Below are 12883 nucleotides of genomic sequence, written 5' to 3'. Positions count from 1 at the left end.
AAAAATCCCAAAAATTCTAACCCCTTTCACTGGAAGTAAAAATAAGGTGAAAGTGGAGGGGGAAACACATTATGATATTAGATTTTTCTCCAATGCATGCTGGTCTGGGGCTAATTATTGGCACCCCTAGAAATTCTTATGAGTAAAAATATCTCTGAAGAATGTTTTTAAATGCATATGTTTTTTTAGCACAACGGGGTAACTAGGTGCATGAAATGGTCAGCCATGACTCAGGATTATGAATGGGAGAAACACAAAGGCCAAATTCCCTTAATCATCCATCACAAGGAGGTAAAACCAAAGAATACTGTTCTTGATGTGCAGAACAAGATTGTTTGATATTCACAAAAATAGAAAATGGCTGTAAGAAAAAACCCCATTTTCACCATCAGGGGCAATAATATAAGAAGTTCCAATCAACAATAAAAAAATGTAACATCTGCCTGGGAGAGGAGGTTTGTCTATATCATCCTAATGCATAGTGAGGAGGAGAGTTTGAGAATTTCCAAGGATCACAGCTGGGAGTCTTGGGGGTCAGAAAGCCTAATATATATACTGCATGGAAAAGTGCCATAAGTAATGCGCTACTGCCCAACACTGATCAACATTCACAAGCCAGCCTGTTCACTATATTTTTTTTACAGAGAAGAATGCATGTGGTCGTAATCACAACTACATAAGTGGGAAATAGGAAGTTTCTGAGAGACGTGAAGACAGCAGAGAAGCACTCTCGCTTCAGCACAGTAGGATGTGTTCGCTTTTGTTAACTTTGTGTTTTTTTATTTTTAGCGCCGCTTGGGACGCTGCAACACACGGCCTTTCTCACAATATTTCTTTACAGCATCTATTACTCTTGCTGTTCAGTGTCGTTCACGCAATTATGCAAAAGTTTCAGTTAGCGCTGAACCGCGCTTCTGGCCCACCTCTTTCAACGGAGCCAAGGGACGCTAATGGCAAGCTTCACACTACATGATTGAAAGCACTCAGCTAAATCTCTGTGTGTTGCTCAACTACGCAACAAGATTTCTTCTCATCTGTTCGATCGCTCTTGTCATAGCTGTATGCATACTACTCAACACAATGCTAACCGAGGTGCACACCTACAAAAACATCTTTCAGTGAAGACCGTTCGTTTCGGGCGTCATCAGCCGTAAATCTATGTTTTTTCCTCAAATAATGCTGCTTCAACAAATGACAGCGATTATAGGCCATTTTGTTCAAGCATTGGACGTGATCAAGCTCGGCCCCCTTCTCAATTGGTATGTGCAGTTATTTTATCTGAAAGAAAGACGAAACCATGAAAAAAGAGAATATGGCAGAAACAATGGCTTGGAAGACGTGGACAACAAAGGTACGTCGTCAAGTACTGCAGAAACGAGTTAGGTAAGCAAAACAGTACAAATGAAAATGTGGTATTAGTATATCACAACTCATGCGATTGTGTCTTAACATAATTTAATTTCTAGTTAGTTATTTCTTTTTTGTATTACTCTTCGATTTTGTGGCTTTTCATCTCTTGTGCCTAAAGATTCATGATCTTGAGTGTTTATACCCATCTGCACTGTGATTGGCTGGATTAGTTCCACATTGTCCATAGCACGATTAAAATTTTTTTATCGTTGCCCAGCACTAATATATATGGGATAAAAAAGTGTCCCCATGTCCACGCTTAAATATGCTGCTAGATCTTTAATGTGGTGTGCCTATTTTTCTGCTGGAGGTCCTGGAAATCTTGTTCAGATACATGGCATCATGAATTTATCAAATACAGTACCAACAGATAAAAAATCTAAACCTGACTGCCTCTGTTAGAAATCTTATAATGGGGCCGCGGTTGGATCTTCCATCAGGACAATGATCCAAAACAAACATCAAAATCAACTCAAAAATTTGTCACTACAAAATTAAGATTCTGCCATGGCCGTCATAGTTCCCTGATCTGAACCCTATAGAAAATGAGTCGGATGAACTGAAAGAGAAGAAGCATCAACATGGAGCTGGAAATCTGAAGGATATGGAGGGATTCTGTAGGAAGGGTATTACAGGGGAAAACTCAGAGCTGTTGAAATGGCTTGGGCAAAGGGACGTTGCAATAATTGGGTGCGAATAATTGTGGCCAACGTGAACTAAAGAAAAACATTTATGTCATAATGAGATTTTACCCCCCCCACCCCCAAACTATTTGTGAGCGGCAGTGAAGCAAATGCAAGTAGGTCACATGACAATGACAAATGTAGCACATCCAGACTACTACACCCACATTCATACTACATACTTTTTAAACTATTGCAAAGTAATAACTTATGCAAAAGAAGTACCTACTCAGAGAGTCTGCGATTTTGGACACAGCCCAGGGGTAGGAAACTGTGGCCCCTGACATCCACACACTTTCCTGAGAAATTTAGTTCTAACACTGATAAAACACACATGCATCTAGCTTTCTAGTAATCATGAAGACCTTGCTTTTGCTTTTTCAGTTGATTTTTTTAGGGTTGGAGCTACAGCAAAAGTCTGCAGGAAAGTGGGATCTCAATGGCCAGAGTGGCCAGAGTTGCCGCAAAGACTATCAATGGTGTAGCAATGCATGAAACACCACTTACTCAGACATCACTCTTGAACTAAAACAGCTTTATATTGGTCAATATTGCAAATCTGTGTGTTCAAAGTTGAAACTAACTTGAATCCATGAATCACACATCAGGCATCCCTTACTTGAAATTCAAAATTGTTCAGATTCCTTTTCAGATGACTGCATTTCACCTGTGGAATTTCAGCTAAGATGGTAAATCAGACTATACCCTTAAGGCATTAGAACTTGTAGATTGCCACAGCATGTCACATATAGTAAGAGATTTCCTAGCAGTACTTTGTGTCTAAATGAGTGCAAACTCACAGCATGGTGGGTCACAGACTTTAGACTAAGGTGGCATAAGAACCTCAGAAGATTGTCTGGAACATACAGTGTCAAGGTTCGTCCTGAAGGCTTCTATTTGTTCCTTATTTGCAGGACAGTAGAAGCAGACACAAGGAAGTGGGGGAATGGGCCATAACGCCAAGTTGGATTCAACTCTGGTCCCCCAAAAGCTGTTATATGTCTCGACAGGGATGCGCCACCTACTGTGCAATTGCTTCAAGACACCTACTGCATTTTGTTAATCTCTTACAAAAACAGAGCAACACCGCGGATGAAATAGATTTTTTACAAAACCCTTTCCGGGCTTTGTTTGGTTAACTTGTGCTGGCTCTGTTCTGTGAGATTGGGTAGATCAGACTGGTTAGAGAGACACTGCTTTTGCTCCACTGTGGTGTCTATATCACGCTTTCTTTTTGCGGGAGGATAAGGACGGGGGTGTGAAAACAATCGGACAAAATTGGCCTTAACATGTTTAGAGCCTCTTCTTTCTTTAATCAAAGCACACACACATGCAGCACAAAGGAGAAAGAGAAAAACGTGATTCTCCACTGGAGCTCCGTAGCCTCTGTTCTGTGGCTTAGCTTCACTGGCTGTCCCCTATATTGAAAATGAGTTGACAACAACGATTCACTCAATGGCTTTTCTTTTCACTTTTTAAGACTCTCTTAACCACAGAAAGTGTTTCTGACCATATAAGCAGATCAGGGCGACATTTTATCACTTGACTACATTCCTCGTGAAAAAACAAACCCTCGCAATGCCATAACCTGCACAAAACTACTTCCACTATTCGTAAATCGTACAATGAAACCACCATGTTTTTTAATGCAGAGATCACCAGTTAGCAGATCTCCTAACACCAGATTAATTTCATTTGGGACTCATGACTCCATCCATTCTCTCCAAATCACTTGTCTGTGCAAAGACACATCCCAGTGTCCTCAGGCTAGTAGATGGGGAGAAACACTTTGGAGAGTTGGCTTACAGCGCAGTTTTTCCCCAACCCTCTTACTGGAGGCTCATCAATCAGAACACATTTTAGATGTCTCCCTTTACTGAACCCATCCATTTCTTAGATTCTATATTAACAAGCTAATGAGTTTTTTTCAGGTGGGTTTTGACATATTAGCATAGTCCAAGACACATATGAGGAACATGAGATTACCATCTTGATACGGGAAGTTCCATCAAAACTCCTAATTTGCTGCTTATCTAATAGTAGTATTAGGTATGGAAAACGGTTAAGGGAATATATAGCTTATGGTCATGGCTGCAGAATATGGTCATCGCAAGTACTCAATAAACAGCCAAATATGCTAGTAAAAATGTATGCTAATAAGCAACTAGGTAATAGCGAATAGTGTTCCCCCTTAATTCTAAAGTGTTACAGTTGGTTTTTACTCTCTGGTCTCCTAAAATTTACAACATGAATTAAAAGGCTATTTTGGACCCTCTTTTCAGAAATCTCCAAACAATATACTGGCAAACTCAATATATATATTTGACTTTTTTGGAACTATCATTTGAAATACAACCTGCTGGATTTCATTGCTGTCAAACATTAAAATGCATTTTGTCTGGTATCACTGTTAAAGTAGCTAAACTTTGGCCCTTGTGATCTTTATGCTGATTTAGCCACAGAGATCATCATTATTTGACATCTTGATTATGTATTTTGCCCTCTCACCGTTCAGCGCATGCAGGTCGTGATGAAGTTTTTTACGTACTGAAGCTCAATCAGAAAATTGACATAATGTTGGATACCCATTCTGTACTCTTGATAGCTGAATGAAAGGAATATACCTGGAAGGGCACAAAGCGCTTTAAGAATCGCTGTAAGCCGGCCCACTTGCTCCCTTAGCCGGGGGGTTATTCTAAACATTCCAAGGGGAGAGTAGTATCCCTTTTGTTATCATCCTTCACTCTTTTTGAAATTATCACCCTTTTCTGCTGTCCCCTGCCCCAGGGAGCCTTAGAGCTGAGCCGGCTGGAAGACGAAGAATATCTACATTTATATTTTTTTTTACTCCCTCTCTCTCTCTTCACTCTCCATAGATTACTTTTCCGTGAATCTCCTGTCACGGCTCATACGGGAGCGATAGAAAGGAGAAAGAGAGTGGTAGAAAATGAGGGGATGGGAGAGATTGGGGCAATGGTGCAAAAGCTTCCTTTTTCGCTTTCCTTTTTTCGGCCTTCTTTTTTTTTTTTCTTTGCACAGATCATTTTCATACGAGGGTATCAGGGGCCTGGCCGATAATTGGCATGCAGATTGCTACTGATGGCATCCTGCAAACAGAAGAAAAGAGCCAGCTAGTTAGAAGAAGGAGCCAGGCCGTTTCTGATGGAAGGGCCGAGAGAGGAGTTCATGCAAAATGTTTCAGACACAATCCACACCCTTTTCCCCCCTCCCTCACCTCCGCACACACGCACTGCCAATATCCCTACACTTCATCTCTCCCAAAGAGCTCTCTCTCTCTTGCCCTGATATTACAATTATTCTCTCAGATCTCTCGCGCTCTCGTCCATCCTCCCTCACTTCCATCTTATCTTTACTTTCACTTAGATCCACCTTCACTACCTATATGCTTGCTTTCGTCTTTCAGCTTTTAGCCAGATTACCCTGTTTTTTTTTTATGTGTGTGATATGAATAAAGCGTGTGTGTAGCATTGTTACATATATGCTATATGTTAGATGAGGCCCATCTATTAGAGGTAAAGCATCTTTTCCTGTGATTGCCAATTAGCTGATGGCAGTAAGCTGGCTTTCTTTCATCATTCCATAAAAAAAGGCTGTTGTGAAAAATCTCCCCTTCTTCATTCAGTTTCCACGATTTTTTACATTAAAAGAGTTCCTTATAAGGCTGTTTTACTGTCATTTCTTAAGTGGGCATCTTAGATGGGGCGTTGAAGTAATTTAATCATATTCCTATTCTCTTATTCCATATCTTTTATATGTGTATAAACAAGCACATTAATGCATATCTATATTTTTATCTCCTTGTGCTAAGGAGTGCACTTGACAACCCAAAGCTGTTCGGGTAATGACTTTGAAAGGGAACATATAGATGTTTAGCTAATTTGGTATTTGGCTTAACACTGGCATTAATTTAAGCTTTCCACTTGAAAAGATGTCATGCCATTCCTTAGTAGCCCAGCCCGTTTGTCTTCTTTTTTTTCCTTTTCTTTTACTGTATATACATATACCATTTTAAAATATAAAATACAATAAAATTTTATGGGTGAAGTTGAATTTTATTTTGGTATCATGTCACACTTTAGTTTGGGGACTAATTCTCACTATTAAGCTGAGGAATTAACTTAACTTGTGCCCCTCGAAATAAGAAGCTCCTAATTTTAACTGCTTATTAATAGTAGTTAGTTGTCAATCTATGGTAGGGGGGATGGATTAGAGGGATCTAAAATAGGTCTGTAGAAAAAGACATTAGCCATTGCTTTATGCAGAGCCAATATCTAGCAATTGCATGCTAATAAGCAACTAGATAACTAATGAGAATTGGTTCATAAAACTAAAGTTTACCACTAAGTTTCTTAGTCTCACCAAGGCTTACCAAAAGGTTCTGTGATGATATAGGCAACAGGGCACCTTAAATTTGTCAGATCAGGATAGGCTGTCGTATCAAAGTTTGAGGTTCGTAAGATTTATTGGTAACACGTTATAATGACTTTCTTTATAAATTCATTACAAACATTATATAATGCTAAAAGATCATTAGTTAATATATATTCACATAGCTAGGAATGTATATTATAATGGATCTTGTTACATATGAAATGCTTACAATTTCAGTAACATTCATTTCAATACTTGATCTTCATTGTTTGTCTTTGTTCTGTTGTGTATGTAACCCTCTATTATGTCCATCCTACTAGTTTCTCTAAACAAATGGCTCTTTCGTGTCCTATTTTTTTAGATTTTTGACTCAAATCTCTAGCTGAAAAACACCCGCTCATGGTGTTCTTTGCCGTGCCTTGAGAGAAAGATTCAGTTCTTGAAAGACACAAAGTTCTCAATAGCCAGCACTCTGACAAGAGGATTTGGGGGTGTTTGGCCTTATAAATATCAAATCCACCATCAACCCTCAGTGTGGACCAGGAAACCTGTTCTCCCTCTGTGCAGGCAGCAGTAATTATTTTCTTGAATGAAGGTATTGGAATGCTGACGCACCCTGTTTCTGGCTTTGTATTAAAACGCAGAGGCTTTGAATATATATGGCTTTTTTTTTATCTGTTCTGTTTCTTTTTCCTTCTACTGTTACTCTAAGGTCTTAACTCCCATATCTGTAAACCACTCAAACTACCTGCTAAACCCCACCCATTGTTAACCCCCACCCCACTTCTCTCTGTCCCTCTCTAACTTTTAACTCTCTAACCGTTGGTGATGTTGAAAACCGGCCCTGTCAATGGCCAGTATTTCCCTTCTCTCATCTTCATGACTCTGCACCGTGGTCCCAGAATGGGCCTGTAGGGTGTGGTATGCCTAGTAAGTTAAAGCTTCTCACAACAAAGAAGCGTCCTTCCACTTCCGCCCCATGGAATTCCCGTCCCCCTTACTGATCGCTGTCTAATCCTGCAGCTATACTGATAATTTAGCCCGCCCTGTCCCTCCACTTGGCAAAGCCATCCTCTCTCTTTATCACATCCAGCACAGGTACTGCAGCAGAGGAAGGCTGATTCAGTGTGGAGGTGAACGAGGACCCACACTTAACTTTTTTTGTTCTTGTGTTGCCCCACAATTTAGTTCCCTTCGGCTTCCACCCTGTAAATCTCACACACATAACCGCTAGTGAACCAGCAATTTTGAAAACCTGCAGACCATCATTGGAAAACTGTTGATGCAGACAGTAACAAAAACAACTAGATAAAGAGCTAAGATTAAATCACAGAAGTATATGGAAGTGTTTTTTTTTTTTTTTTTTTAAGAATTTAAAGATTATTGCTTTGTATTATGTTCAGTGCCTGTTTGCATTTTATTGTGGTATGGAAGTTATCTGTATTTTTCTGTGTGACGAGGAAAGAGGGAAAGAGTGTTTTTTTTGTTTGTTTGGGTTTTTTTTTTTGCGTATTTGAAAACAATATAATTGGTTATAGATCTCGTCAGGCATTAGAAACCAACTAGCAATATTTACTATTGTAAATTTATTATAACATACACCAAATACCCATAAGAGCTTTCATTTTTAGCTATTTTTGTTCCTTTAATGTAGCAGTCAATTTGAATTCTAAAATAATAATCTAAATATTTAATTTATTATTTTACACTTTTGTGCTTGGTGCTTTTGTAACATTACTGTAAATTATACGCTTGCTTAATTATGATACTTGCTTAATTTTTTTTTTAAAAATCTAAAACATTGATGGTGATTGATTGTTGAAAAGAAAAATGTCCATGACATGTTATGTGTCAACATGCGTTCCCAGTCTCATTGACTGTTTCATAAGCCTGCTTGTATCTATGTAACCTATCAATTTATGCAATTAACATATAAACCATATGCGATTCTTCTCGCTCTTGCACGCATTTTCACTGGCAAACTATTTTTCCTTTTTGGCTAAAATCTGCACACATTTATAGGTCACTTGTAATTTAACATTTAACACATTTTATCCAAAGCAATTTTACAGTTCAAAGCATCGACCTTTCTGAGTGAGTTGCATCGAAGCTTCCCTGCTGCAGTTTACAAAGTGCTGTGTATTCAGGTTCGGGTTTGCTAATCGGGACGGGTCCAATTTACAGGAAGTCGAGAGATTGTATATGCGCTTATACTTACACCGAGCTACATCCTCTTATTAGCATGCATTCATATTCCCGAACAAACTCAAACCTGGAAATTTCAGGAAACGGCAACTTTAAAAAGCTTGTACTAAATCGAGCTGCGCTTCATCAGCTTTTTGCACAGAGGCAGTGTCCATCCCAGAGGGTACTCCCTGTAAACAGTATCTCTCCGAGCCCACCCCAATCCACGCCAAACAGAAAAGGAACAAATTCACTGTCTCATCCTCATTCTTTCTGTCGTGCCAGGAAGCTGTATACAGTTACACTGCAGATCAAAGCTTTAATTGAAAAATAATTATAGGCACTTTTAATCATATGGGGAGGCGATTGTGGGCTAACTGAAGTAAAAACAAGACAGTGAGTGGAGGCCCTCCAATCGTAGCAGAAAGAGGATATTGTGTGAGCTCCCTCACTTTAATAATAAAGCATCGTCTTCGGTGATCCCATTTGTCTCTCCCAGATTTCAGTGGAGATGGCTATTAGCAGAGTTAGTGTGGCTCTCTAATTTAGATCTGGCCAGTCTCAATGCATAACGGATGTGAGTCGCAGTGGCCCATGATGTGCTCCCTCTGTCACACACCATATTGCTAGACCTGATTGGTTTAATTGCCCTGGAATCCTGCAAAGTTTGTGCCTCCCATCCTTCAAGTGCATGGAAACTCAGCATTCCTGGAGGAATCTCCCACCCTCAACTCACTTCTCAAGTCGTTTCTTTTCATTCCCTGAATCCTGCGTGATGGAAAGCAGCTTCAGACAGTACTCATGCCTGTGCTTGCAAAGTTATTTTGACCATACAATGCAGCGGCGTGGTGTTGCTGATCTTTAGAGTGAGTTTATGTTTCCTGGTTAGAATGAAAAGCCAAATGCCATGCTAAATAATTCACCCTGTGACCTCACTATCTGCGAGGCTTTGACCTGTGGGATCAACACATTAAGTCCAGCAATCAGGTAATAGGGAAAGGTCTCTTATTTTCATCCAGCATCCTGAAGCCTTTTCAGGAACTTAAGCCTCGTATCCAGCACCGATGGGACCATGTCAGTTTCTAGCATCTGTGTTTCCTCTGTTATTAGAACAAAAAACTATTTCAATGTCACTTGAATACGTTGCTTCCCAGTCTTCCGCGAGAGCCATACTGGATGTGTATCGTCTGCTTGGGTTGTGGTATTAGTAGATGCTGCACATTGAAGCCAGGGGCCCCGGGAAATGCTCATCTTCAAGGATTTGAAATCCTCTGTCTGTCAGCTGAATGGAGCTTCGGGATGGACAGAAAATAAAGAACAAGGACATAGAAGATTGTGAGGAACTATGGATTTGACTGTTTAAACACTTATTTCGAGTGTGAAATGTGGGTAAAATCCTGATTGTCCTCTTCTTGACTGGCCCACATTCAGAGCAAAAATCCTCAAGGCCTGTTGTGAAGTACAAACAAACTGTTTCCGCTTGGGGCTTCGGAGAATGCAAAAGAGAATTAAAAAGAAACACTCTTATCAAGTGCTCTGACAACTTGTTTCCTCGCTGCGAAACAAGACGGCTTATTCTGTACAAATTGCGCCCTCTAGTGACAGATGAGCTTGTAATAGCAATTAGTTAGGCATATCAATCTAGTGGTTAGTGAGGAAAGAGTTCCAGAGGAAGTAAGCCAGGTAACCAGGGCTTAAAAGGCTGTTAAATGGCATCCCCATTTGTCACTGCTTTCCTCTTGAGGAGTCTTTCATCTATGACTTTGTCACCACCGCACAGTTCTTTTCTCAGCAGACTTCAAGCTAATGGCAGGGCCCTCCACAATGACTGCAGGTAGCTGCCTCAGGCTATCAGAGCTCAGAGGACAACAGAACCAGAATTTAAAGAACAGGAACATTTATGTCTCTTATGAGATGCAAGCCATTCTAAAGAGTACGCCTAAAGAGAGGGAAGTCTGGTATAGAATAGTCATGAACACAAATCGCCCGGCCGCTGCTGAAACGAGCAGTATGAAGGCAAGGTTGTGCGTTGACAAGGAAGAAACGGAGAGGGGTTTTCACCTTAGAGGGTGGCTCGCGCGGTATGATGATAAAGAAGTAGTACTGAAACCATTATCTGTGGAAACTGAGAGAGAAGAAATGTGTACAGCGAGAGCACCTAGTTGGGTAGCCGTGCAGTTGTCATGCTCTTTGTTTTTTTCCTCAAACTTACAGTCACCAAAATGTATGCAAATACTGGGTCATCTTTAACAATGCACTAAAAGATAAGTAATACTTTAAGAATAAAATTATAATGATGATGCCGGTAGACGTAATTCAAGCAATACAGAAATGGCAATTAGCAGAAAAGTAGAAAAACATATTATATATACAGTAATCGCTTATTTACAACTTGGAAAATCATTTTGATTCTACAGAATGACAAACGTATTTCTAAATATTTTCTCATTGCTCATGTTTAAATTTTGTTGAAATATTCTACACGGCTTAAGTGATGCTTATTCCTAATCTGCACTGCTTGAAAAACTTAAATCGATAAAGGTTACTACTAAATATACCGTTTAATAATCGGTCAGATTTGTGAGCGCTAGGGAGTACAACACCAAAGCTGTATGATGAATGGCACCTCGATATTGTTTCAGCTTCGGTAACAAAGCTTAATGGTATATTTTCAGCTGAAATGAGCATGATGATTTCGTATTATTATGGCCACCTAGGTCTCTACAATGTCATGACTGATTTATAATCTTCAATATCAGAATCCGAATAGTTAAAATATCAATATATCTATATCACAAATTCATACTTTTTTTCTTTTGAAAGCCAATGATTCACTTAGTGTATATAAACAACTCACAGCTCATGAATATTATTGCTGCTTCCTGCTTGCTGCTAAAAGTTTATGTATCCTGGACTAGGTTTGGCACTACTACAAAACCAAGCACCTGAATGTTGATAACACACACAAACTAAGTGTGATTTCTTTTGGGTACAATTTTTGGTTCACTAATTTCCTAAAGCATAGAAAGGCTTTTAATATGATTCCTTTGTACCTGCCCTTTGTTAATTCTCTTTAAGAATTTGGGTTTGAATGACAACAGCCTTTATTGACAGTCCCATCACACTTCACCAGCGCCCTGGGCTACTGGCCACAGAACTCCAAGCCTGGTCCCTGAGGTCCCCGCGCTCTGACTTTTGTGTACTCCTGCACGGTTGTGGCTGTTAGCTCTTCTATGAGGGACAGCTCAAGTCACTCTCCTCATAGAGATGACAGATGCTAGAAGACAGGTATATTACAAGCTTTTCAGTCTAATAATGAAGGCAATGTTCCAAAAACAAATGATATGTTCTGGCACGCAAGCTTTTAAACACCAATGGAAGTGACGTGAGAATATGTGATATATGGTAGAAGAGTAGTTATTTTTTTTTTAATCTTTTTTTTTTTTTATAACCGCTTTCTGTTTTCACAATGGCAAGGGCGAGGGAGGGTCTGGAGGGTGGCTATAACTCTAGTCCCGCCAACAGGCTTTTTGATTGTTGTGGCTTATCTGTCTGTCCCAACTTTCTTGGCAGTGTTTGGACAACAGACCTGCAATCAAAAAACCAGTCATGTTAACTTACTAAAACGGAAGACTTACAATTAAAATTAAACTACCTTTACAAATTAAAATTTCTATATCCCACAGAAGTTTGTTCGTTCTATAGCTGGCATTGCAAAATATCCGGTCTATGTTGGGTTTTTGTTCTGGTGCTGCAGGGATTGTTTTTTGACCAAACTTTGACCCACTTTTGAACCAAAACCGCAGAAACAAGTTACCGTAGCATTATAGAAAAGTTTGAGTTTGCCAAACTGTTCTAAATTCAACATTAATGGAAACTATGAAAATGGCCGAACATAAGCGGCAGTCTGTAACTTTATTAATTATCCGAAATCAATATTTGGCAAGTACATAACCAGCCAGTGTTCAAAAGCTATCACCTTACTTTTAGCCCGAGTCATAACGGTTAGCTTATAATAATGTTTTCTAATTTGAGTGGTACAGGTACGTTTTTACAACGAAAATTCAAAGCATGTCACCCGTGTCGTAACGTCACGTCTGTAAACATAAAGAAGTTGTCCTGGCTAGTAGGTTATATCACATGTGAGGATGCTGCAGGTAGTGGATCGTTTATAGCCTTTTCTCACAGCAGCTGGAATAATAATGTATCATTTT

Source organism: Cyprinus carpio, chromosome A6, assembly GCF_018340385.1.
Source record: "Cyprinus carpio isolate SPL01 chromosome A6, ASM1834038v1, whole genome shotgun sequence".
NCBI lineage: Eukaryota > Metazoa > Chordata > Actinopteri > Cypriniformes > Cyprinidae > Cyprinus > Cyprinus carpio.
This window is presented reverse-complemented; position numbering follows the sequence as displayed.